Source organism: Pezoporus flaviventris, unplaced genomic scaffold (assembly GCF_033815535.1).
Source record: "Pezoporus flaviventris isolate CSIRO_AGI_PZ_B2104156 unplaced genomic scaffold, CSIRO_AGI_Pfla_v1 ptg000036l, whole genome shotgun sequence".
NCBI classification, from domain to species: domain Eukaryota; kingdom Metazoa; phylum Chordata; class Aves; order Psittaciformes; family Psittacidae; genus Pezoporus; species Pezoporus flaviventris.
In genome coordinates, this window is record NW_026892584.1 from 7891317 (window position 1) to 7914717 (window position 23401).

General features: G+C 38.8%; 2 long non-coding RNA genes across 2 annotated transcripts in view; both read right to left on the minus strand.

Moving 5' to 3' along the window:
* LOC133274728 (uncharacterized) overlaps nucleotides 1–23401 on the minus strand; it is an 85196-nt gene that overhangs the window by 43378 nt on the left and 18417 nt on the right. The window lies entirely within an intron of this gene.
* On the minus strand, nucleotides 11104–21368 carry LOC133274745 (uncharacterized). The gene is made up of 3 exons (XR_009745228.1): nucleotides 21302–21368; nucleotides 14424–14765; nucleotides 11104–13759 (listed from the first exon to the last, which is right to left on the minus strand). It is a non-coding gene; the product is annotated as an uncharacterized LOC133274745 (long non-coding RNA).

The following is a 23401-nucleotide window of genomic DNA, read 5'->3' on the forward strand; positions in this document are numbered from 1 at the left end:
GAGAAAATGAACATGAGCCGGCTTCAGTGTGCGCTTGCAGCCCAGAAAGCCAACCGTATCCCACGCTGCATCAAAAGGAGCGTGACCTCCAGGTCGAAGGAGGTGATCCTGCCCCTCTGCTCTGCACTTGTGAGACCTCACTTGGAGTATTGTGTGCAGTTCTGGTGTCCTCAACATAAAAAGGACATGGAACTGTTGGAACAAGTCCAGAGGACGGCCACGAGGATGATCAGGGGACTGGAGCACCTCCCGTATGAAGAGAGGCTGAGAAAGTTTGGGCTGTTCAGCCTGGAGATGAGAAGGCTGCATGGAGACCTCATAGCAGCCTTCCGGTATCTGAAGGGGGCCTATAGGGATGTTGGGGATGGACTTTTCATTAGGGACTGTGGCGATAGGACAAGGGGTAACGGGTTAAAACTTAAACAGGGGAAGTTTAGATTGGATATAAGGAGGAAGTTCTTTCCTGTTAGGGTGGTGAGGCACTGGAATGGGTTTCCCAGGGAGGTTGTGAATGCTCCATCCCTGGCAGTGCTCAAGGCCAGGTTGGACAGAGCCTTGGGTGACATGGTTTAGTGTGAGGTGTCCCTGCCCATGGCAGGGGAATTGGAACTAGATGATCTTAAGGTCCTTTCCAACCCTAACTATTCTATGATTGTATAAAATGTGTCATAACTGCAGTAGTTTTCTGGTTTTTTTTGCATGCATCTATGTATCAGACATCTTCATTTCCCTGCAGCTACCACATCGCGTTACTGTGCTCAAGTTAGTATTCTGGGAGACTCTAGGCAACATACGTTCAGAATGTTCTTGGCTGCTTAGAATACAGCAGAGGAGTGCGATTTTTTTTACTTGTGGACGGTATAGGATTATTTTGTACAGAGATGAATCCTGTTACAGTTTCATTGTTACCAGCTTGGTTAAAATATATATTCAATACAGTTAAATACTTAGCATGAAATCTGCACGTTAATTCCGTAGCGTACATAGGGTCTTATGCCACTCTCAAGTTGCACTATTCGCAAAAATCCTCTGTTGCTTTAACTGTGTTGAAAACCCAAAACGTTTTGAATGTCAGCCACAACCTCTTTCACAGCAACTTTCCAACACAGTGTTTCAGTAGAGAGGATTAGTAGGATCAGCTATGTTATTTTTCATTACAAAGCTGTTAGAGGACTCATCTGTGCAAAAGTTTACCTCAAGTAAATCCTACAAAGTGTATCACAGAAAGAAATACCATGTAACACCAGTATATTTAGTTACTTTGACTAAAGCCCAAAGTACAAATATACTTGATGGTAATAGAAAAAAAACTGAAAACTGAAAAATAACTCCTTTTACAAAAGGAAAGGATTCCCCTCCTCCATTTTGAGGATCTTCTCAATAAAGAAGCCTGTTCTTAACTGAGACTGTAGCTGACTAAATTAAAATCTAGGCACTGGCCTCTGGATAAGCAGAATGAAATATTCGGGAATTTAAGTCTGTGGGTTTTTATTACCAAGCTTTGAGGTCAGAAGCCAAAGATGGAAATCCTGTTCTTAAAAAAAAAAAGTGGAGTAAGGACAAAAAAAACCAGCAAACACTACACTAGAGAAAAAGAGTGTGATGTCATCAGGCTGTCTTAGAAGGCCTGTAGGATTTCCCATGGAACAGGATTGAATTCCAAGGCTTCATGCATTTTGTAAAAAAAGTCTATGGTAACCCCCATAGAGCAGAACTAAAAATCCAATAAATAAACTTATAAGGAAGGCACGCAGGTGGGTAGTGATGGCAACTCTTTTTGCTATCAAAAAGATTGCCCTGCCCTTTACCACAGTGTGTATTTTGACAGTTTATTGCAAGACTTTAAAGCAGTCAGACTATACTATTGGGAGTTGGTGTCCCATAGAAAAGTAATCACAGTGTTACACCACGACAAATCTCTAAATTTTCTGCGAAGATACCAGGTTTGCTGTTTCAGGGGGTGTTGAACTGAATTCCCATAAATTGAAGTGGAAGAAGCAAGATCTGGCCTAATCCATGGTTCAAGAATAGGCTGTGCTTGGAACAGAACACAGGGATGACAGGGCTCAGTTCTCAGGCTGGTGAAAGGCTGTTCTGGTTGACAGATTATGCTAGCAGCTTCTGTGCTGAGAGTCTGTCAAAAGGCTTCAGGGAAACTGTCTTTTTGCTTTCATTCATATTTTATATAAGTTATATATATACACACAGAGAATGCTGCATGTATTAGCCTGTAATTTTCTCTCGCAATCATGGTCATCACACTATGTATGTGAGTAGTCATTGCTAAGAAGGGATATCTCAGATCTTATTTAATAGTCTCCATTCTTACATTCTGGCAAGGAGATCTGAGAAACATTACCTTACAATGTTAAGCAGTGTTCCCTCTCGTGCAGCAGATACCACTTCCAGTGCAAATACATGTGCTTACAAGTTTAATGTTAACTGTCAGCAGGTACTCAAGCATGAAAAGTTAACATTTGCTTTCTATCAGGATTCACGTGACCAGTGTTCAGTGGCTTGAGTGTCGGGAGAAAAGCAAGCACAGAAAGTCCTTGACACCAGAGTAATAAAACTTTTAGATTTAAAATAAAGTTTTACAGATGTTTTGGCATCTCCCCAGTACAATTTAAAGACAATAACAACAAAACCAAGCAAATAGGCAGGTGGTTAACTAATGAGAAATGTTTTTCAGTTGCATTTCAGTTTAAACTTCACTCGTCTGGTAGTTGACTGAAAGCCAGAAATAGCCGATGTTGAATACTGTGATACTGAGGGCGTTGCTCACTAGCAGTCCCCCCAGAAAGTCAAAAGGACCCAAGGCTGTTTCTATACTTATTTACAATAGCAGAATTTTAGGAGTGTATAAAAAAAAACCCTGGCTGATCCAACGTATAGATGATCCATCTTGGATTCAAAAGTTGCCTTCCATCATTCACAAATATATCCAACGTCAGATCAAATCTAACATTTAAGCCACAGAAACTCACAATAAATTCCCATGTTGAACCAGCTTTCCTTTTCAATTGCTTAGAAATTTCAATTGCTTAGAGTTTTTGCAAACTCTTGAAAAAAAGTTTTTACTTCCAAATTGAATGCAAAAAGTTTTCAAAGTTTCAAACTGTTAAAAATTAAAAAAAGGCATTCTAGGTTAGACTGGCAACCAGATGTAAAATGCAGGACTGTGAGCTGACTACATGTACTCAACTGGAAGTCAGAAAATTTACAGAGAATGAAGTTATATAAATATTAGCTCAGTAGCAGTCAAAAAAAGGAAATTAAAGGTTAGAAATGTTGAAGCTGAAAGGGTAGTGGTCAGTACTTCAAAGACTAATGGCAGCTGGTTATGAGGAGTTTTCCTCAGGTGCTGCTACCTGGGTAATTGTTTAATGTCTCCATCAGTGACTAACTCTAAAATAGAGAACACCCTCACCAGCTTCACAAATGACACCACACTGTGGGGAGCAGTAGATACACTGAAGACAGGGCTGCCATTCAGGAACACCTCAAACAGCTCAAGGAGAGGGCCAGTGTGAGCCTCATGTAAACTAAAAAGACAATGCAAATTCTGGAAGAAAGACCCCAGTGCAAAAATAGAGGCTAGGAAGCATTTGACTAAAAATAGCTCTGCGGAAAGAGAATTGGGGGTCAAGTTTAAATGAGTTCCTGTGGCAAAGAAGGTCAACAACCTACTTGTTTGCATTAGCAAGAATATAGCCAGCTGGTCAAGAGAAGGTGCTCAGCACTTGAGAGGCTACACCTGGAATACTGTGTCCAGTCTTCCACAAACTCCTGAGAGTGCAGAAGAAGGGCCCTAATATGGGTAGGGGCTGGAGGAAATGATACAACACAGGCTGAAGGATCAGTATTTAGCCAGAAGACAAGTCTCCAGAGGGATCTAACTGCAGTCATACAGAGTGCCTGTGGAGCCTCTACCTTAGGAATTTTTTATAACTCAGCTTGATAAGGCCCTGAACAACCTGATCTTTATGTTAGCCCGCCTTTAACAGGTCAGACTGGATGACTGCAGTTGTCCCATCCTAAGATTTTCTTAAATATTGATGCAGGACAGGACAAGTGACCACATTCAAACCCCTCCATATAAATTCATTTACTTATTCCTCAACTACACTGTGCTATTTGGCTTTCAGTATTGAAAACGATACTTTAGAAGTATCTCCTTCTATATAGAAGGAAGAGACTGATTACAGTAGGACTTCAGCATGAAAGACAGTGTTTAGAAGGTGGTATGATAAGGCTACAAGATCATGAGTGGCGTGAAAAAAGTGGATAAGAATAATATGTTGACTTTTTCCTAATACAAGCACAAGGGACTACCAAACAAAGCTAGAAAACAAAGTTTATTAAAGAAAAAAGCAGGGGGAGGGAGACATGACAAAAAACAGCAAACAAGATAGTAGACCAGCTGAATGTTTTTCAAGCAAGAGCACACCAGCACCTTACACTTAAAAGAAGAAATACACTGCAAGTTACTAAACAAACACACAACATGAGACTCAGAAATTCTGAGCTGAAAAATAGAGGCTAGTGGAAGGCTGGGTTAAAAATATCATACATATTATTCCTGTTCTTAATCTATGCTGTGGCTTATTAGCATTGTTGAATAAATGATACTTGGCCTTAATCAGTGCTGTCACTCTAGCAAGGTTCCTAAGCACATGTTGGCCATCCACTTGTAATTCTGCAACTTTTGAGTTCTAGCCATTACTAAAAAGAATTATCTTCATATGATGGTCAGAGCCCTTCGAGTTCTTCATGAGAGATTTCAGTAATGCATACATGCACAGCAACCGGGCATCTTACAAAGAGCCTAAGACACAAGTAGTATTCTGGCACCATGTTCTGTGATACCAGACCATATAAAATGACAGAAATACTCACAGAACGTGAAACACCAGAAGATTAAGCCACATGAGTAAGTTCGATAGAGATATGCTGATTTATATAAGACAGAGATCTATCTGAGTGACGGTTTAGATCAATAAACCCACCACTGTTTTATCGTAAATGCTCTGCCACAGCAGTAAAAATTACAATACAGTGTGAAACCAACAAACCTTATAGATAGACAGATGATGAAACATGATTAAATACATGAAGCAAGTAAAAAAGGTCACACCAAGTATAGAACGTATGCAAAACCAGAGGTCATGTCAGCTGTGTTAATATACAAACTGTTGCCACTTGTATTTTACATAATAGGGTGACCAGGCAAAGTTAGTTCTTACAGATGAATAGAATTGATTGTCATTGATTACAGACACACTAGTTAACTCAATTTGTTCCAAAACTCTATTAATAATCATTACAAAGATTTGGGCAGCCACATGCAATTTGGCATAGTTTCAATCACCACAGAGAACTGCAGCAGTCCCTTCAAAGAATAATGAAGAGACAGGAAAAATGCCCAAGAAAAAGAAACCTTTGGCAGAAAAGAAGCGTACTTAAAATAGGCCACTTTTCAACTTAAGCAGCTTGCTAATCACATTAAGCATCCTGACAATTTAGGCAATGAGGATTTAGAATTCATCCCATAAAACAATGTTTAAATGAGGGGTGTGAAACTGTGCCAGAGCTCTTTTATATAAAAGCTAGGGAGGCCATGTTTGTGCTTTGTTGGGGAAAAAAAGAAAACAAACAAACACCCCACCCCACAAAAAAAATATCCCTCACCCAAAAACCACCAAACTAAAAACTTGCCCAGATATATACTGTCCTGGTTTAAGTGAGCAAAAGCTGCCATTGAGAATCAGCCATAAGTCTGGAAATACCTTTTTTTTAACCCATAAAAGGACTGACAATATAGGCACAGTTAGGGGTTAAACAGGGAATGACTGCTGTTATATGATAGCTAGAGTTATGCCAGCATTTACTTTTCAAACACTCATAAGCCAGAGACTTATAGTAGAACCATGAACATTCTGTCTATCCCAAGACTAAGCTTTGTCTTGAGATCTTATCTCTTTTGCCATTTCTGGACCAACACACACACACACACTGTTCAGTTATGCATGTCTGAAGAGAAAATGGAATTTGCTGCACTGAAAAGCTTTTACAGATTTTTATCTTGGGGGGTGGAGATGGGGGTGCATGAAGAGGAGGGGTGGTAGTGGTAGGGGGAATAGTTCCGGCATGAAAAAAAGGCCCTTGGCAAGACATTAGTCCATAGTCTCCTCTACTATCTGCTAGCATTTCCAAAGAGAAGCAAAGTCTAGTTAAGCTACTGAGATTTCTATAATCACAGTAACATTTTCCTCTCAAATCTTTCAGGGGGATTTCACAACCCAGGGTAGATATAATTATTACTCTCAAAAACACTTATTTTTTTTAAACTGTCTATACAGAGATTTGCATGAGCACTCAATTCCACTCTATCAAACCCAGGTATTCTGTCTCAGAATTTAGTAAACCAAATAAGGTTTGACTTAGTGTTCATGACAAATAAGTTCTGAGCCAGATATAAATTGAATAAGCTGATCCTGTAAAGATTCTTGAAATAAATAAAGACAAGAAAGCAAATGGCTATAATTTAAAGGTATTTTTACTGCATGTTGTCTTTATTTGATTTTCACACTAGTTTGACCCAGGTATAACTCTAGGTACGACAACAGATCTGCACTGGGCCTTGGGAAGTCAACTGTTTCTGCAGTACCCTTTTACACTCTAGGTTATCACATGGGAGAAACAAACCACAATAAAAATAAACCCACCATGCAAAATCCCCTTCTCTTTCACTCACCTACAGAACCATGTCCTGAATCTGCCAACTTCTTCTTAAAGTATGCCTTTTCTGATGAAATTACACCAAAATAAGAGACAATAAGCTGTAAGTACAGCTGATATTAAGCTATTAACGGGACACAGGGCTGAAGAATCCCACTGAATAAAAAGCAGGAATAAGATGCAATGACCAGTGAACGTAATGGGTAAAATCACATGGAAAATACAGAAGACACCAAAATCTGTGTCTGCTGGACAACTTACTAAGTTCCCGCTGCTTAATAATGAAAGCAACTTTGGGTATGGAACACACCACTTGTGCAAGACCTCACCAAGTCTGTCCTTTCACATGTCTAGCCTTGTAGCTTTATTGCATAGGGCCATATTATTTGGCATCTTGGGAAATTAAGCCTATTTGTGAGAAGCTGCTTTTACCCTTCATCCACAGAAGGGTGAGGTAAATAACAGAGAGGATGCAAGTTGACAAAAGATACTCTTGGTTGACCAGTAAAATGTACCCAGAACAATGTATTACACTTTCAGAAAACAGACAAGATGAAAGCATAATTAAGAAAGAGGTGAAGAGCAGATGCTCTGTGCCGTTTCCCCTTCATCTCCAACTGCTATGCCTACGAACCACTCAACTTCATCTATTCTTTAGAACAGCAACCAGAAGTCACGCAGGTTCTGAAAATCCTACAGAAGGAAATAGAGAACATTTCCAAGCAGTTTTTTTGCATATTGGATGCAGAGTAATTCCTCTCTTAGCAATGATGGATGTGGGCAGCCCTTGAACTTTCTAGGAGGTGCTAAGAAAAGACTCTGCTGCATCTTCATCAAAATTACAGCAAGAAGCATAGCTAAACAGCAATCTTTGCTTTTGTCATAATCATTATTCCACTCCTTTTCACATGTGAGAGGACAGCACGGATGCCTGCGTGACTTCCCCTGGTTCACAGACTTGCTGGCCTGAATCTTTTTTCCAGCCTACGGATTATCAGTCCGTTTTAGGTTCACCCAGTCTTACTGTAATTCTGAGCAGTTGATGGTCTGTCCAGCCAGCTTTTCTGGGCATTTCTGATGTCATCAACATAAAAATATCATGGAACTGTTGGAACAAGTCCAGAGAAGGGCCAAGAGGATGATAAAGGGGCTCAAGCACCTCCCGTATGAAGACAGGCTGAGGAAGTTGGGGCTGTTCAGCCTGGAGAAGAGAAGGCTGCATGGAGACCTCATAGCAGCCTTCCAGTATCTGAAGGGGGCCTATAGGGATGCTGGAGAGGGACTCTTCATTAGGGACTGTAGTGACAGGACAAGGGGTAACGGGTTAAAACTTAAACAGGGGAAGTTTAGATTGGATATAAGGAAGAAGTTCTTTCCTGTTAGGGTGGTGAGGCACTGGAATGGGTTGCCCAAGGAAGTTTTGAATGTTCCACCCCGGGAGTGTTCAAGGCCAGGTCGGATAGAGCCTTGGGTGACATGGTTTAGTGTGAAGTGTCCCTGCCCATAGCAGGGGGCTTGGTCCTTTCCTACCTAACTATTCTATGATTCTGGCAATCATTAAAAATCTTCTAAACAAACCAATGTATGCTTATTGTGACCCATTATTAATGGGCTTTGAATTTCATTCAGTCTCTGTGAACTATAATAAATAGGAGGAACAAAAAGCAACCAAATCCAAAACAGTACAGTGTTTAGGGCCAGCCAGCAACCCAGAACCACACAGCCACTTGCTCACTCCCCCGCTTTCCTTCCCCTGCTCCCGGAGGGATAGAGAGGAGAACTGAAAAATTGTAACTCCCACAGGCTGAGATAAGAACAGCCCAGTGACTAAGGTATAACACAAACCACTACTGCAACCACCAGTAATAATAAAAAGGGAAATAACAAGGGTAGAGAATACAACCGCTCACCACCCGCCGACTGATACCCAGCCCAACCCGAGCACTGATCTTGCCCTTCTGGGTAACTGCCCCCAGTTTAAATAGTGGGCATGACATGCTGTGGTATGGAATACCTCTTTGGTTAGTTTGGGTCAGGTGTTCTGTCTCTGCTTCCTTCCGGCTTCCCCCCCTCCCTGGCCGAGCATGAGACTCAGAAAGTCCTTGTTCAGAGTAAACATTACTGAGCAACAACTAAAAACATCAGTGTTATCAGCGCTGTTCCCAGGCTGAAAGTCAAAAACACAGCACTGCACCAGCTACTAAGAAGGAGAAAAATGACTGCTACTGCTGAACCCAGGACATACAGACTACAGAGGAATTTTGAGATAGAAGCCAAATAGGTGCCAGATACCATTCAGACATAAAAGAGGAACGGGTGGTCCCTGTGTGGATTGGGGCCTAACCATCCCCAAAATGTAGATGTCACAGAGCTGGAATGCAGCTGTCTAATTCAAGAAAAGACAGTTTAAAACTGGAAAAGAGAAAAAACACTGTGCCAATGGTGACTGCAGGGCAGCTTAGACAAGCAAATGTAATCAATTGTAAATTCGGCTGGAATACCAGCATGAAATGCCTCAGCGCTTACAGAGTGCCAAAGGATCCAGAGTTCACTCAGAGGCCTGGTTTCACATGTGCTCATCACCATACGAAAATGCAGTGAAGAAACGTGTATAATTACTTGTGACCACTCATTTCAGTGACTTAGACAACAAAAAACCTCAATCTGGAAAACTAACAATAATGCATAAATATATAGATGCATAATCTTACAGGAAACAACAGATTTTCACAGAATACTGGGTTCCTCTTTGTACCAATGGTCAGGATTAGAATTTTACATCTTCCCTACGCAGCCTTTCCTTACACTTTCTTTGATTTTCAAAGTTGCTGACAGAATATTCCAAGTAAAAGCTGGAAATTAAAGAACTCTGTTCTTATAAATATTAAAAATCTTTTTTTAATACTTTTAAAAAGTTTTACAACAAAAGGTAATTGCACTTAATTTGTCTGCCACACTACTGCAGCTAAGTTAATGTCAAAAAACATCTGATTTCCTCCACCCTCAGTAATGGTTTATTACACATCTTTGTCTGGCATGAAATAATTCTGTAAAAAATAAACCAAGCATAAATCTTATTTGGGTTACAGAAAGGTCTGAATCGTTTATAACTGAATTAATTGCTAGAAAGGCTTATGAGCAGCCAATTAGTAATATTTGTATTTGGATCTGCCAGTTGGCCCAGAACTGAAAATTAATATTAGTTTCAACATAAAGACTGTAGTGTTTACAGATAAAAAACATTCAATAAAAAAATCAAGAATATCCTTGAGAATTACTGTCTTGAATGGAACATGTCTGATAACTGGCCAGATAATTCTATTAGCCAAAACTGCCTAAGATCTTTCCCAACTGCTGATTCAAAAACTGATTCTGTATTCCTCATACAACATAGTAAATTCTTGGTGCTACACCTGAAACCTGTATAGATGCTAGTCACTTGTGTCCATTAGACTTCCACATGACTCTGAGGACTGAATTTTCCCCACTGATGTCCTGCAGAAGCATCCTTTCAAAGACTATTAAGGAAAACTCATGTTCTGTCATCACTGCTTACAAGATGGAAACAGAGGCTAAGATGTGGCTATACCACAGCTAATGGCTTCCAGGGGGACAATAACACTCTTCAGTTATTCTTTGCTCCACATCCTCTTCTCAAGCTGAATGTAACCCAGCAGAATGGGGCACCAGAGAAAACTACAATTTCTGGAAAAGAAATGTATTTTTGAGCTTCCTTATGACCAAGCAAAGACTGCTGTCTGTGAACCTTGTTTCCTTTAGCTTGTCATCTTCCCATCACCCAAGTCTGATAAGACAGCCCAAAATTAAATATGAGCAGAGAAATAAATAGATGGAGAAGCACAGAAAAGAAGCTACCACAAAATAAAAGAGGAAGGATAAATATTGACAAAGCATTCACTCCAATCAGAAACTTGTGTGTTAGGCAAGCATCTCTTAAGTTATTCTGTAGCTCCTGATCAGAATATGTATATTGTGAGTCATGGCAATTTAAAAATTTTTCACTTAATGGAAAAGTAAATAATTGTATAACATGTCAAGGCACAACTCTGGGTGTCCTCAGGCACTTAAGCTCCTGGACTGTGTTTTTCCTCTTTCTTGAATGATCTTTAACAGTGAACTGTTTTTTAATGTATTCTGTGTTCTTTACTACATACTGTGCTCTCTTTTAGGTTACAAACTTGAGAAGTTGTATAGCCAAAGGGGTTTTTCAGAAATTCAAAGTAACATATTTTGCCCATGAAGAATGCATTCACACTTTCTTGAAGTAAATTATAACAAAATCCTATATAATTAGAGCATAAACTTTAATGTATTAGTACCAGTAAGGAATGTTAGAAAAGGAAGACAGTGGAACACTCTGTAATGCTTAGAGGGGTATTTGAAAGCTTTTAAGCTAAGCATCATTTAAAACAGATTGTAATTAAGGATTTTTCTTTTTTTTTATTACATATTAAGGTCTCTAAGACCATAACTTCCATAAATAGTCAAGAATAAACTACATTCAGACGTACATATAAGCACATTTCTTGGCACAGACAAATGAAAACTGTGATTGCTGACATCTCTTTGAAGGAAGATTTTTCCCTTTTTTTTCTTCATCCCAGCCCTTGTTTTATTTATATGGCTCTGCACACTTTTTATTTTTAATTATCCTAAGGAAAAGAAGGGGTGGAGAGAAAGAGATCTTTGTTTTCCAACTGAGACAGTGAAATACATTCCAAAGCTGCTTTTGTTTTTAATTTACAGAAGCCCTCATGTCTAATCTACTAAGCCAACGAATAATCTGTTTGCTAGGTTTTACATGACAGTCATGAAAAGTGCATACAGTTGCTGACTTCATTCTTTTTTAGGATATGGATTCATCCTCTGCCACAGACTTGAAAAAGATTCTTTTGGAGAACTTTTCACAATTAATTTATTTTTAATTACACATTTTGTTTCTCAGGAGTTACTTCTTTTTTACCCTGTTGCTTGATATCTTTGGCTCTCTTTTCCTTAATACAACAAAAGGAGTGTGTGCCTATCTGAAAGATAATATAGCTAGGTCTGTACCCTTCCCCAACAAAAGCAGCTGTTTAAAAGCAAAAAGAAGGGTACTGAGAAATGTGTTCCCCTCAAAAAAAGGTACAGAGCAGATGAGCATTCCCACATATTTCCATACACAGGGAAAATTGCAATTTTCATCCTTCTGTCCTTTCAGAATAACTCTACAGCCTACCTTTCCTAATACTTAACGTGAATCTCAATATTTAAATACTTAATGTGTATCTTGAGATCCATCAAGAAATTCCATGAGATTATGGGGGAAAAGTGGAGAGAGCAGGGCAGCAACACAAAAATACAGTGTCTCTACACTGCTGTAAATATCTTCTCAGAAATTCATGTATGCAGGCAAAGCAGAAACAATGTTATCCAGTCAGATTTTTGGATGGTATGATCTATTGCAAGGAAATTTCTTCTGGTGCAAAGGAGCACACAATTACATTTTACTTACTTCCCTCCTCTCAATTCTAGTACGTCTCTTCCACTAGAGCACCATAAATCTAAGAAAGCAGTATCAATGTACTTCAAGGACAGAAAGATCAGTGACTGCCAGCTTCCCCAAAACTGAGTTTTGCCAGAATTTTCACAGGTGATGCCAGGGCTCAGAATGCATTGTGTTCCTCTGGAAATGCTAATTTATCATTTGTCCCTCTCTTTCTTTTAAAGGATATAGGGCTTGAACAACCCTGAAGCTAATAACATAACTGGTACATTTCTTGTCTTTAAAATGGCCCATTTATTGATGTCTTAAGGGTATTCAAACTGTACTTAGAAGTGGAACTTACTTTGGAGAGAAAAGGGAACAGGATGAAAATATCCCAGGTAAAAAAATTCTGCTCTAGATGTGCATCTTACTTTCCATAGAGTTACTCCATCCACAAGTATTAACCAATCTTTTCCACTTCATGCACATTCCCAGAGCATTGTGCTGAATGCTGTGAAGATCCTGGCTATATGACTTTAGCCCGACAGAAGCAAAGAAAACAAACAAAAAAAGGCAAAGAGACTGCAAATAAACAACCTTTTTAATATGCTAGACATGCAAACAAGAATTTGAGGAAAGTGCAGAAGTATTACTAGCATTTTAATTAAACTCACATCTATCTTGTTTGTAAATATATATGAAGGATGTTCATAGTCCCAGCCTTTGGGTGGTAGTCCCTAATTTACATAAACTAGAATAAAGGTATCCATTGTCTACCAGCTGTAGGGAAAAGGCTTTGGCCACAGCTTTTACTGCAAAATCATGGGTGTAGCCAAATAGAGCATTACTCAGTTGAAAAACAAAGTTTAAAGTTATTTGTATAAATTTCTTCACAGGCAGTTGTTGATTTTAGATACATTGCAGAGTGAGCAGATGAAAAGCTCCCCATTTAATTTTACTGCTGTGAATTCTCATTTAATTCACGGGGCTTATTTTACCGAATACTTTCCTTCTAGTTTATTCTTGTTGAGTTCTGTATTACTGTACAAGTCAACCGACTCTCATGCTAGCCAGAAAATAAAGAGGCATTCTGTGCTAGTGAGATTCAGAATTTATAATTTTTTTAAAGCCATCATAACAGATGCAATTTTTCAAGTTTTGTTAATGAATTTCTTGAGAAGAAAAAGCAACCAACAATCCAGAATCAGAATTTTTTCTTAATTTGTCTATTTACATTATGTTCACATATCTTTTTTACTCAGAGATTTAGAATCTATATTCACTGAGTCCGTCTTGCAAAGCTGTCAGTGCCCCTTCATGAAGTAACTCGTTTCTCCACCTCTCAAATACCTTCAACTCTCTTGGATGAAATAAGGAGATGCAAATTCTTTCTCAGACCCATATAAATATATATGGAGGGAAAAGCCCTATTCAAAGCAGTTTGCATGGAGTCAGAACATGAGCTCAAACCCTCTTTGTCCTGTATCGTTTACCTCCACAGCAGAGCAGCCTCAAACAATGTTGATGGATCTGGCATAAGAAGAATGAAAAAAGTTTCTTAATGAGGGCGAACTGTGGCACAGGCAGTCAAGCTATAGGATTAAATGTGAACAACTCAAATACGTGGCACTGCCACCATTCCCCGTAAGTACTGTAACTGAGACAGCTTGCATTGTCCTGCATTTCCCCTCCATTCCATCCTTCAGCCAATGTAGTGATGTAGTGTAGTAAAATTAGATGGAATGATTGCAAGAAACTGGTTTGCAGGAGGCTGGGGAAAAAAATATTTTTTTTTCTATCACATGCCACCATAACTTTGCCAGCAGCTCCCAGGCCACACCTACAGGCAAAGACAATTTAAGAAAGTAATGCAGCTTCCCTCTCAATGCTCCTGGTCAGGCTGCTGTGCCTTTCATTCATTTTTTTTTTTTTTTTCATTTCCTGCCTTTACAACCCCCGTGAGGCACATGTTCCTCAAAGCGAGAACTACTCAAATATAGTTTACGTTACCCCACAGAACATTATAAAGAGGCAAGAAAATTGTCAAGCAAGGTGACAAGTTTTACACCAAAAATTATTTTGTAAACTCTCTGAGATGCTGTCACAACAAACCCAGAGGAAGAATTCTACTTTCTCAGCAGCCTATATTGGAGAAGGTGACAGAAGAGCAGAAAGGGAAAAGGAAGACTCTCACATGTGCTTGGGATGCTCTTCAGATCCTCAGCTTTGTCTATACTTAGGCTGCTAGATGATTTATGATCGCTAGTCTCTGCTGCCAGTGCAACTGTTCACTTCAATTCTGCATGTTCCTTGATGGGTTGGTTACATTTTCACAGATGCTATCATCACATCTTAACTGTAATAATCATTTGTTTGAGTTGTGCTGTTACTGTGCTAAGGCTGCCAGCCAGCTCTTCTGTACTGAAATGTCCAGTGCTGGTGAATAGTGCAACTGCCTGATAGCAAGCCTAGAAACTCCTTCTTAAAATGTTTCTTAACTTAGCACTGCTTTGTAGGGAGTGATTATTTCCATGACCTGATGAGAGAAAATATGATGGAAAGAATGAGTGCCCAACAAAGCAGCAAATAAGGGTATGGACAGGTGACTGCAAACTACAGTTAGCACAGCTTAACAAATTCCCACTTAGTAGACAAACTGTTAAGGGACCACACCATACTTGTGATTCACTGTTATTACAAAGGAAAGTAGATTAGATTAAACCAGTTGTTAGTTGAAATCATGACATTCTAATATGTAATACCTCTTATCTTGGAATTATAGGCTAGAAGCATGCACATGAGTAATTAGGAACAACTCCTTAAGTTATGAAAGCCCAATTACTCACCTCTCCCTGTTCTCTAAAGTTCTACCCATTTGTTGCAAACCAGTGCTTGGACTACAATTTCCATCCTAAAAGCACTCATAGTTCTCACATGTACTTTACACAAATAAACAGAAATATAAAATTTTCAGCTGTAAATTGGTATCCACAGCAGTCAGTAGGACTAGATCAACAGCAGTGCTTCTGCTCATAAGATGAGACCAAGGGGAATATACCTGCATCTATACTCAGGCCTATTACAGACCTATTTGTCTCAGGGGACTTAACCAGAGCACAGTGTAACTTCCTTCCTCCTTGTGCACCAAATTTCCTTTTCAAAAGGAACCCAGGTTCACAAGGGGACTGTGCATCACATTGCATTCTGACTCCCAGTTAAGCTGGGATAGTCTGTATTCTGGAGCACAAACACAGCCAGCAGTATCTTGGAAAAGACCAGCCAATATATTCAAGGCTCTGAGGTTTATTAACACGAGATCTCCCATGCTTTCAAATGCCAGTTTCTCCACTGAAAGCTGTAACGCAAGTGCCAGTTCCAAGAAGCTCATGATTCTTCACAAACTGTTAAATGTACGTATTCACCAGCACAAAGTTACTGAGGATCTTCTTGCCCTATGTGAAAATTCATCTTAGCTGAGTCAAAGAATTTTCCCATCTTGACTTGGACTGAAAGTACTGAATTCTGAATATGAAGAAATAGCTATGGTTATTACATTGAATAACATTAAAGAGCCTACAAGGTAAGCAAATGAAGCAGGTATTATACAACATACCATAAAGCAAACAAGGTAAGCAAATGAAGCAGGTATTATACAACATACCATAAAGCAAACAATATAAGCTAAACATTATAAGATGAGAATTGATCAGTGTCTCACAAGTATGTTTCTCATTTTAAAATCAGAATTGTTGCCTTTTTAATCTTATGAAAGTTTTAGGGGCATGATGCTCTGTGACACTTAATGGGAAGCCAATTCTTTTTTCAGCTCAAAGAAGAATGGAACTGCTATGCAACCACTTTGTGGCCCATGTGACAAGATCTAAGCAAGGCACAGAGAAATCAGGCTTCCTTCTTTTAAACACTACTCTCATTAACAAAAGCATCTGGAGCTAGTCTGGTTATTAAATACACTCGTAGGGAGATCACATTGCCTAGGTGGCACTAAGTAAGTAGTTCTGTATCATCTTTGTTTTACAGCTGCCAAAACCAACCAACCAACCAAACAAACAAACAAAAAAATAAGCAACATCCCCCCAAACAAAACAAGCAAACAAAAAAAAAACAAACCCAGAAAACCAACCAACCAAACAAAAAACCACCCCACCAACAAAACAAAACACTCAACCCCCCAAAAAACACAAATAAGCCTCAGTTACCAGCTACCACCTTAACAGTGGTACTGTTACAACTTCTTAGTAAACTAGTTCACTGAAAACATCTGGCTTAAAGTAGCTGGGTTGAAATATGGAGGTGGTACACTTGCTTGCTTGTCAACTGAGGACAGTTTACCAATCCAGTTTACAGCGTGGTTACACAGAGATACATAGACACAAGTAAGACAGCAAGATACAGCAATACCAGGGCATTTTTTGATACTGTAGCAAGCCCATCAAGGAACTACACTTTCTACATACCCCAAGGAGAGGCTAAGGCCTGTAAGAGCAGTTTGGATTCTTAGAAAAACAGAACATTGCATTTTTATAAAAAAATTTACTTAGTACTTATAATACTTCACACATTACATCAAAATACCCAGGACACGACACAGGAGCCCATGTGCTAACTTGATTAACTAATAGCAGGACACTAATCTACTTAATTAATGCATCCTCTGAAGCGCAGATAGGAAAACAGAACACAGAGGAATGAAGTTTCTTGAAAACAGAAATGGAGCAAATGACAAAATATTCTTGCAGGAATATCCAGGTCCCTAGTGAGTAAAAAGGTGAAGCCCTGTATTATTCTTTAAGAAAGTGAATTTACAAGCCACATACCTTGAGGATCTATTTTTTCTTATGGCTTTTAACTGCTCCCCCCACCACAACTCCAAGCCCCTTAGCACTACATAACCAAACTCAGATTTTCTTTTAGCCTTTTAACACTCCTGCTCTATTATTGTAAAGGTCATGTCCTCAAAGCAGGACCCTTATCCCATCCTTTCCTAACTCTGACTACCCCATCAATCCAGCACCTTTTCCTCTACCTCCCAACCCACCTGAGTATATGCAACATATACAAGATAGCTTATTCCTTTTTCAGGACAGCCAGTGTAAGGTAGTCTGATATGAGAAGGCTATCCAGGCTAGTTTTCCAAAACTCCAGGCAGTCACTTTGACTGCTAATGTCAAAGACAAAGCTTGTGTATTAATAAAACTGGAAACTACTACCTTGTCTCACATGGTGAAATCCTGCTCTGCTGGGTTTGGGAATGAAGATTAAAGACTGTGTGGTCAGAACTGAAAGGCATAAAACCAAACACCTTCACACCAAGTAGTTACTTTTTTGTGGCCTTGACTACTAACTCAAGGAGCTGTTTCCAAGCTCACCCTAGTGATGACACACTGAATTTCATGGCTGGGGGAAGAGATATTATTCAGCACCTCACTTGCTCCTCCACCACATATTCAAGAAACAGAACCTGAATAGCAACTAAAGGCTTGGTATATTCAGTCGAGATTAAAGGCTGCATGTTCAAATAGGCAGTAACTTGGGTGGGTTGGTTGAATTCTCCCTACAGTTGTTTTATTCTGGGAACCCCACAATGGAGAAAAGAATTCTTTTGATATTCACATTTCAAAGAGCACACTTTTGTGATTGTTTTCAGTAGATGATAGCACTACTGATTTATATAGACTGTGTATAAACCTACACATGCATATGCACAAACATACATGCACAGCATATACGTAAGTATATGTAGAACTGTCTGTAACAAAGAAGGAGATCCTTTCATTTTGCCTTTTTTGCTTCTCACTCCAGGAATCTATCCTTGATCTTGACAGAACTGATAGTTTATAATGAATACTTTTCCAGCTTTCATGACTGGCATCACAGAAACACCTGGGACTAAGATTTGTTCACCACAGGTTTATTTATTTTTTAGACATAGCTACTGTGCTGTTTGCCTCTAATAAACATTTTTATTGTGTTTAAATATTTTATTGGTTCAGGCAAAAACAAAGCAAAAGAAAACAAACAAGTAAACAAGAGGGTCTGCTGTGTTTCTACAAGTGGAAAGAGACCCTGAAAGGATAAACTGGGCCAAAGTCACAATACATGCCACTGACTGCACTGCAGACAGTCACACAGCTACGCATGACATAGTAGCACCTCATTTTCCCTTTAGTTACCTACACAGAGAGATACAGGAAAATGGTGATAGCTCTCAAGAAAACCCTGATTCCTATTTAAAGTACTTGGACGGTGCTCAGAAATGTGGCATTCACTTTGTATTACACTCATCTCTACAACAACCCTGTGAGGTTCTGAATATATTATTCTCATCTAACAGGAACCAATAAATTAAAAAGGTAAATGATCTACTGAGGGTGACACCAGAAACTTCTGTCAAAGCTCCAAGAATCTCACATTTACGACTACAACATGTTTTGTTGCATCAGTTTAATACAACTGGTAACAATCCCACAAATAATATCAAAAGGTGAATAAAACATCAGATGTACAGCACAGTAAACCATATTTCCGAAGAAGAAATTTAAAGATGCAATACCCCATTAATTTTATTTGAAGGAACCAAGTCATCGCAGTCAGAGAACATTCAGGATCTCCACTGATGTGGTCAGACTTCCTTTGTCATTATGACATCCCTTCCTACTTTCTTTCTTCCTATTTGTCTGCTTAAGATTTGAAACCTCTTGAATTAAGCTATTAGACTTAAAACTGCCTATTCCATGATTTTAACTATTTCCAATTACAACTACTCTTCTAAGTAAATTATAGAGATTAGAAATAGAACTATCTGAAAAAATATGAATTGTTTTAGTTAATCTCTTTACAAATGCTCTTGACTAGCCCTGTAAACAGGGGGAAAAATAATTGAAGAATCAAATATCTCACAAAATTAAGAACATCTGTTCTACAGGTGAGGCTTTGTTATTTAATCTACATAGAGAATGTGTAACCTACAGTTAAAGCCTTGGTTTGCTGTCTTCTTTGTACATATGAATAATTCATGTTAAATTGTCTTAAAACACAATCAATGATCAATGTCTTATTTGATAACCTCTTTGCAAAAGTATAAACTCCACACAGGGTAGAAAATAGTGAAGAGTCACTCTCTTGTTTGCATGCAGATTAGCACGAAGAAGCTATTTTGAAGCCACTGAAACGCTTACATGAAAGTGCTAGTGCTTATGTAGGCAGTTTAAGAGAGCAACTATGGAGTCTGTAAACCTCAACATCCCCCTATAGTCTGCTGCTCCAGCTGAGTGTGGAGAGGAATAGCATTCTACAGAGTATTTTTGCTTCTTTCAGTACCTTGCATTTTAGTCTAGCCCATCTCAGGAAAGAAGCTTCACTGGAAGTTCAATCAATTCCACAGCTTCAGATGAACTTAAAACCAGCGTACATGAAGAGGTGAATAAAAGGGAGCCTGACCCAAACTAGCCAAAGGGGTATTCCATACCACAACACTTCATGCCCACTACATAAACTGGGGGAAATTACCAAGAAGGCCAGTGCCAGATCAGTGCTCAGGTCAGGCTGGCTATCAGTTGGCAGGTGGTGAGCAGCTGTATTCTCTCCCATTGTTATTTCCCTTATCATTACTATTATTGGTAGTAATGGTTTTGTGTTATACCGTAGTTACTGGACAGTTCTTATCTCAGCCCATGGAGTTACATTCTTTTGATTCTCTTCCTCATTCCTCTGGGAGAGGGGGTGGGGGGAAGAAGGGAGGAAGTGAGCAAGCAGCTGCATGGTTCTGAGTTACTGGCTGGGCTTAAAGCACGACACACTAAAAACTCCAATAACTAGCCAGGAATTTCACAAAACTCAAATCAGGGTAATGGCATGCTTTCACTTCTGTTGCATATCAGTTCTTTCTGGACATGTATTTTGAGAAGAACGAAATAACTAGGTGGGATCTCAGGAAAAAGGGAATCACTTCCCAGTTCTGGCACATTTTAAACAAATAGTTTAATCTTCAAGTCTTAGCTCCCCAGCAGTAAAAAAAAAAAAAAAACAGGTATCAGTTCATTTATTCATTCTCATTTACATAGGTTGTAAATGCTGAAGGGCAGAGGCCATCTCTTATTATGGATTTGTGTAGTGTCTAATACAATAGAAGTATGAACACAGCAGGACCTTTAAGAGCTATCTCATGTTTGAAGTACATTCAAAAATACATTGTTCCATGCTGTATGCCCCCAGAGCTTATTACAGCAACAGCTAAATAAAGGATTCACAAGCACCGACCATAATTTAGTGCCAGAAATTAAGGGGTCAAGAAAAGTATCTATTAATACTTGCCTGTCTTCATTCCTTCCCTACATAGATTGCCAGCATTACAGCATGTGAAGAGAGAAGGAGAAACAAAATCTAGATCTGTTTTTGGTTAATAAAGAATAACAAAAAGCTCCTAAGAAATCTCAATACAAGTTCTTCAGCCCTAAATTGCGCCCCCCCCCCCCCCCCAAAAAAAAAAACCAACAAAAACACATAAATTGGCATTCATTAATGAATAACAATCCTTTTGCTTTGTCTGGCAGGAAGAGCCACCTTTTCTAAGGGAGAAATACACAATAATCTAGAAATCCTGTTAATAACATAGAGTCCTGAACTTTAATTTATTAATGAATGGACGTGCACCCATGCTGTAATCAGGAATTTCAGCATCGCCTTTGATGCTTCATTGGTCACAAAGCTCTTACAAAATGTTTGAAGTGTCTGGCTGTGTAATAATGATTTATAATTCTCTTGAACCAAAGCAAAATTTCCTAGTAAAAATCATTTTTGAAATAAAAAATAAATTGTGACTGGAGGGTCTGGGTTTGTTTCAAAAAGAGATCACCCACAAGCAGCAAATTATTTAAAAAGCCACTGGTTCTACTGTTTTGAGATAGCGTACAACTCAGAATTTCAAAGTAGTGTTAATTAAGATCAGTTTATTAAAATGTCAATCTTGCTAACCAAAAAATTCTCTACCATGAATACTAGCTGCAAGTTCCTTTATGTTCAACTTTTCATGAAGAAAATTATTTTTCCTCGCACCATATATTCAGCTTTATCCCTTTTCCTACTCCTCCTTCCTTCCTCCCCCCTTTTTGTTGGGGTTTACCTGCAGAATAAGTAGTCTTCGTATGTTTGTCAGATTAATGCTTCTTTCCTCCCCCCATTCTATCAGAAAGGTCTCTGAATCATGTTAAAACAGATTTAAAAAAAAAAAAAATCTTAAAAAATGTTAAGGTTTCATGACCTTTTCAGGTCATTTTCCTTTTCTGCTCAGTCCAATGCCTACCAGAATAATTTTTTTTTTTTCTTTTTACTTCAGAACAATGTGGATCATATTTTAAATTCATTTCATAGCTTTATTATTATGAGTGCTTCCATTCCAAGACTTTTCTCAGAAAGCACAAGGAAAAGGAGTGGACAGAAATGAAGCTGGCAAGAATGTCCTTATCACTCTCAACAGTTTTGGCAAAAATATTTAGCAGAACAGTCCAATATTACAAAAAAGTCTGCCAGGGAAAAAAGAATGGACATCGTACAACTGGAGACATCCCTCTGCATTACTCAGGATATTGCAGCCAAAGACAATGAGGGGGGGAGGGAAGGTTTTGGAAAAACATCTTAACTTTCCTCAAGTTCTTCCAAGTCCTCACACCAAATAGGGGGCTTTATTTTGCAAAATATTGTCGTTCCTTCTCTGAATACATAGTAGCTGTGAAAAGTGTTGAGTCAGATAATTAACTGTTTAGGGTATATGTCGTAGCTGATCTGCTCACACCAGCTGTGCAGCCAAGCAGAGTGATTCTGCTCTGGCCTAAGATAATGTTTCTTCTGCTTATGCTAAAACAGCAAGAGGAACTGAATTTATTCACAGGTAAGCAGCCTGTAACCATATGCAGCACTTGCACGTGGCTGCAATCAGACTCACATTAAGTATACCTGTGTTATATTTAGTTCAAATTTTAGCAAAAGGAACCTGGTGAAGGCAAGAACAAGATATCAGCTTCCCTTGGGACAGGTACCAAAAACAGTTTGGAGTTCACAAAACCAGAAGCACCATATAATAAATAAGCTTGTAAGCATCCAAAACCACATCTTAGGTGCCACTGTTACCGTGGTCAGTTCACAGACAACCAAGACTCTTCTAGCTCTTTCACACAGCCTACTTTCCTCCAGAGGCAGTTAACATCACTTTGGTTAAAAGGTGTAATTGATGTCTTCTTACACTGTTAAATTACCAAAACTCAACCCCATTGGCTTTAACTGGTCTTTATGTAAATTTATCTAAAATGTCTATTGCTACACTTATATTCCATACAGATTAAATCCTTTTCTTCTGTATTTGAACCAGGTACAATAACAGTTTCCACCCAAATTTCTGAGTTTAAGTCATGGATAAGCATCAGAGCATAAGCTCCTACTCTGCTTCCCATGGAAGAACAAGGACTCTGATGATTACTGGTCAATTCAAGAGAACTGATATATGACAGAAAGCACTGAAGTCTGGGATCCACCACTGCAGGGAAAAACTGTTCTCACAGATACCATGTTTCTTAAATGATAGTGTATCCCAGATCACAAACTGTTTAATCAGCTATCTTCTGACAGGCTTCTAGTTTGTAAAGGGAAAATTACTTTTCTGCCGATTTCCACCAGGTTTCCCTGTACAGACCTTGCTTGCTTGGGCATAGTCACAGCTCAGTGTAATGTAAATCAACCTCCAAACAGTCTGTTAATTTAGCTTCCTCTCACTGAAGTGAATGCAATTCTTGCCCAGAAGAAGAATCTCAGTCCTTTCACTTTGAGACTAAACATTTCCTGCCTCTACTCCAAGCCTTTGGGGTTTTTTTTTTTGGGTTTTTTTTTTTGGTTTTCCTGTGTAGAAGAAAGCAACTAAGGCTGGCAAAATGCTTTATCAGTTTACACTCCAAAAAACAATAAAATCCTTAGTCACAATAACAAGCCACCATTTGCAAAGTATGATGTGTAAGCACATTCCCTAAAGCTGTTTATTGAATTTGAGGGGAAAAAACAAAACAAACCTTAACCCAACAAAAACACACAATAAACCAAAACATTAAAAAAATTAATACATCTAAAACCTGTAGGAAGTAAATTATGCAACTCCTCCCATGATATCAT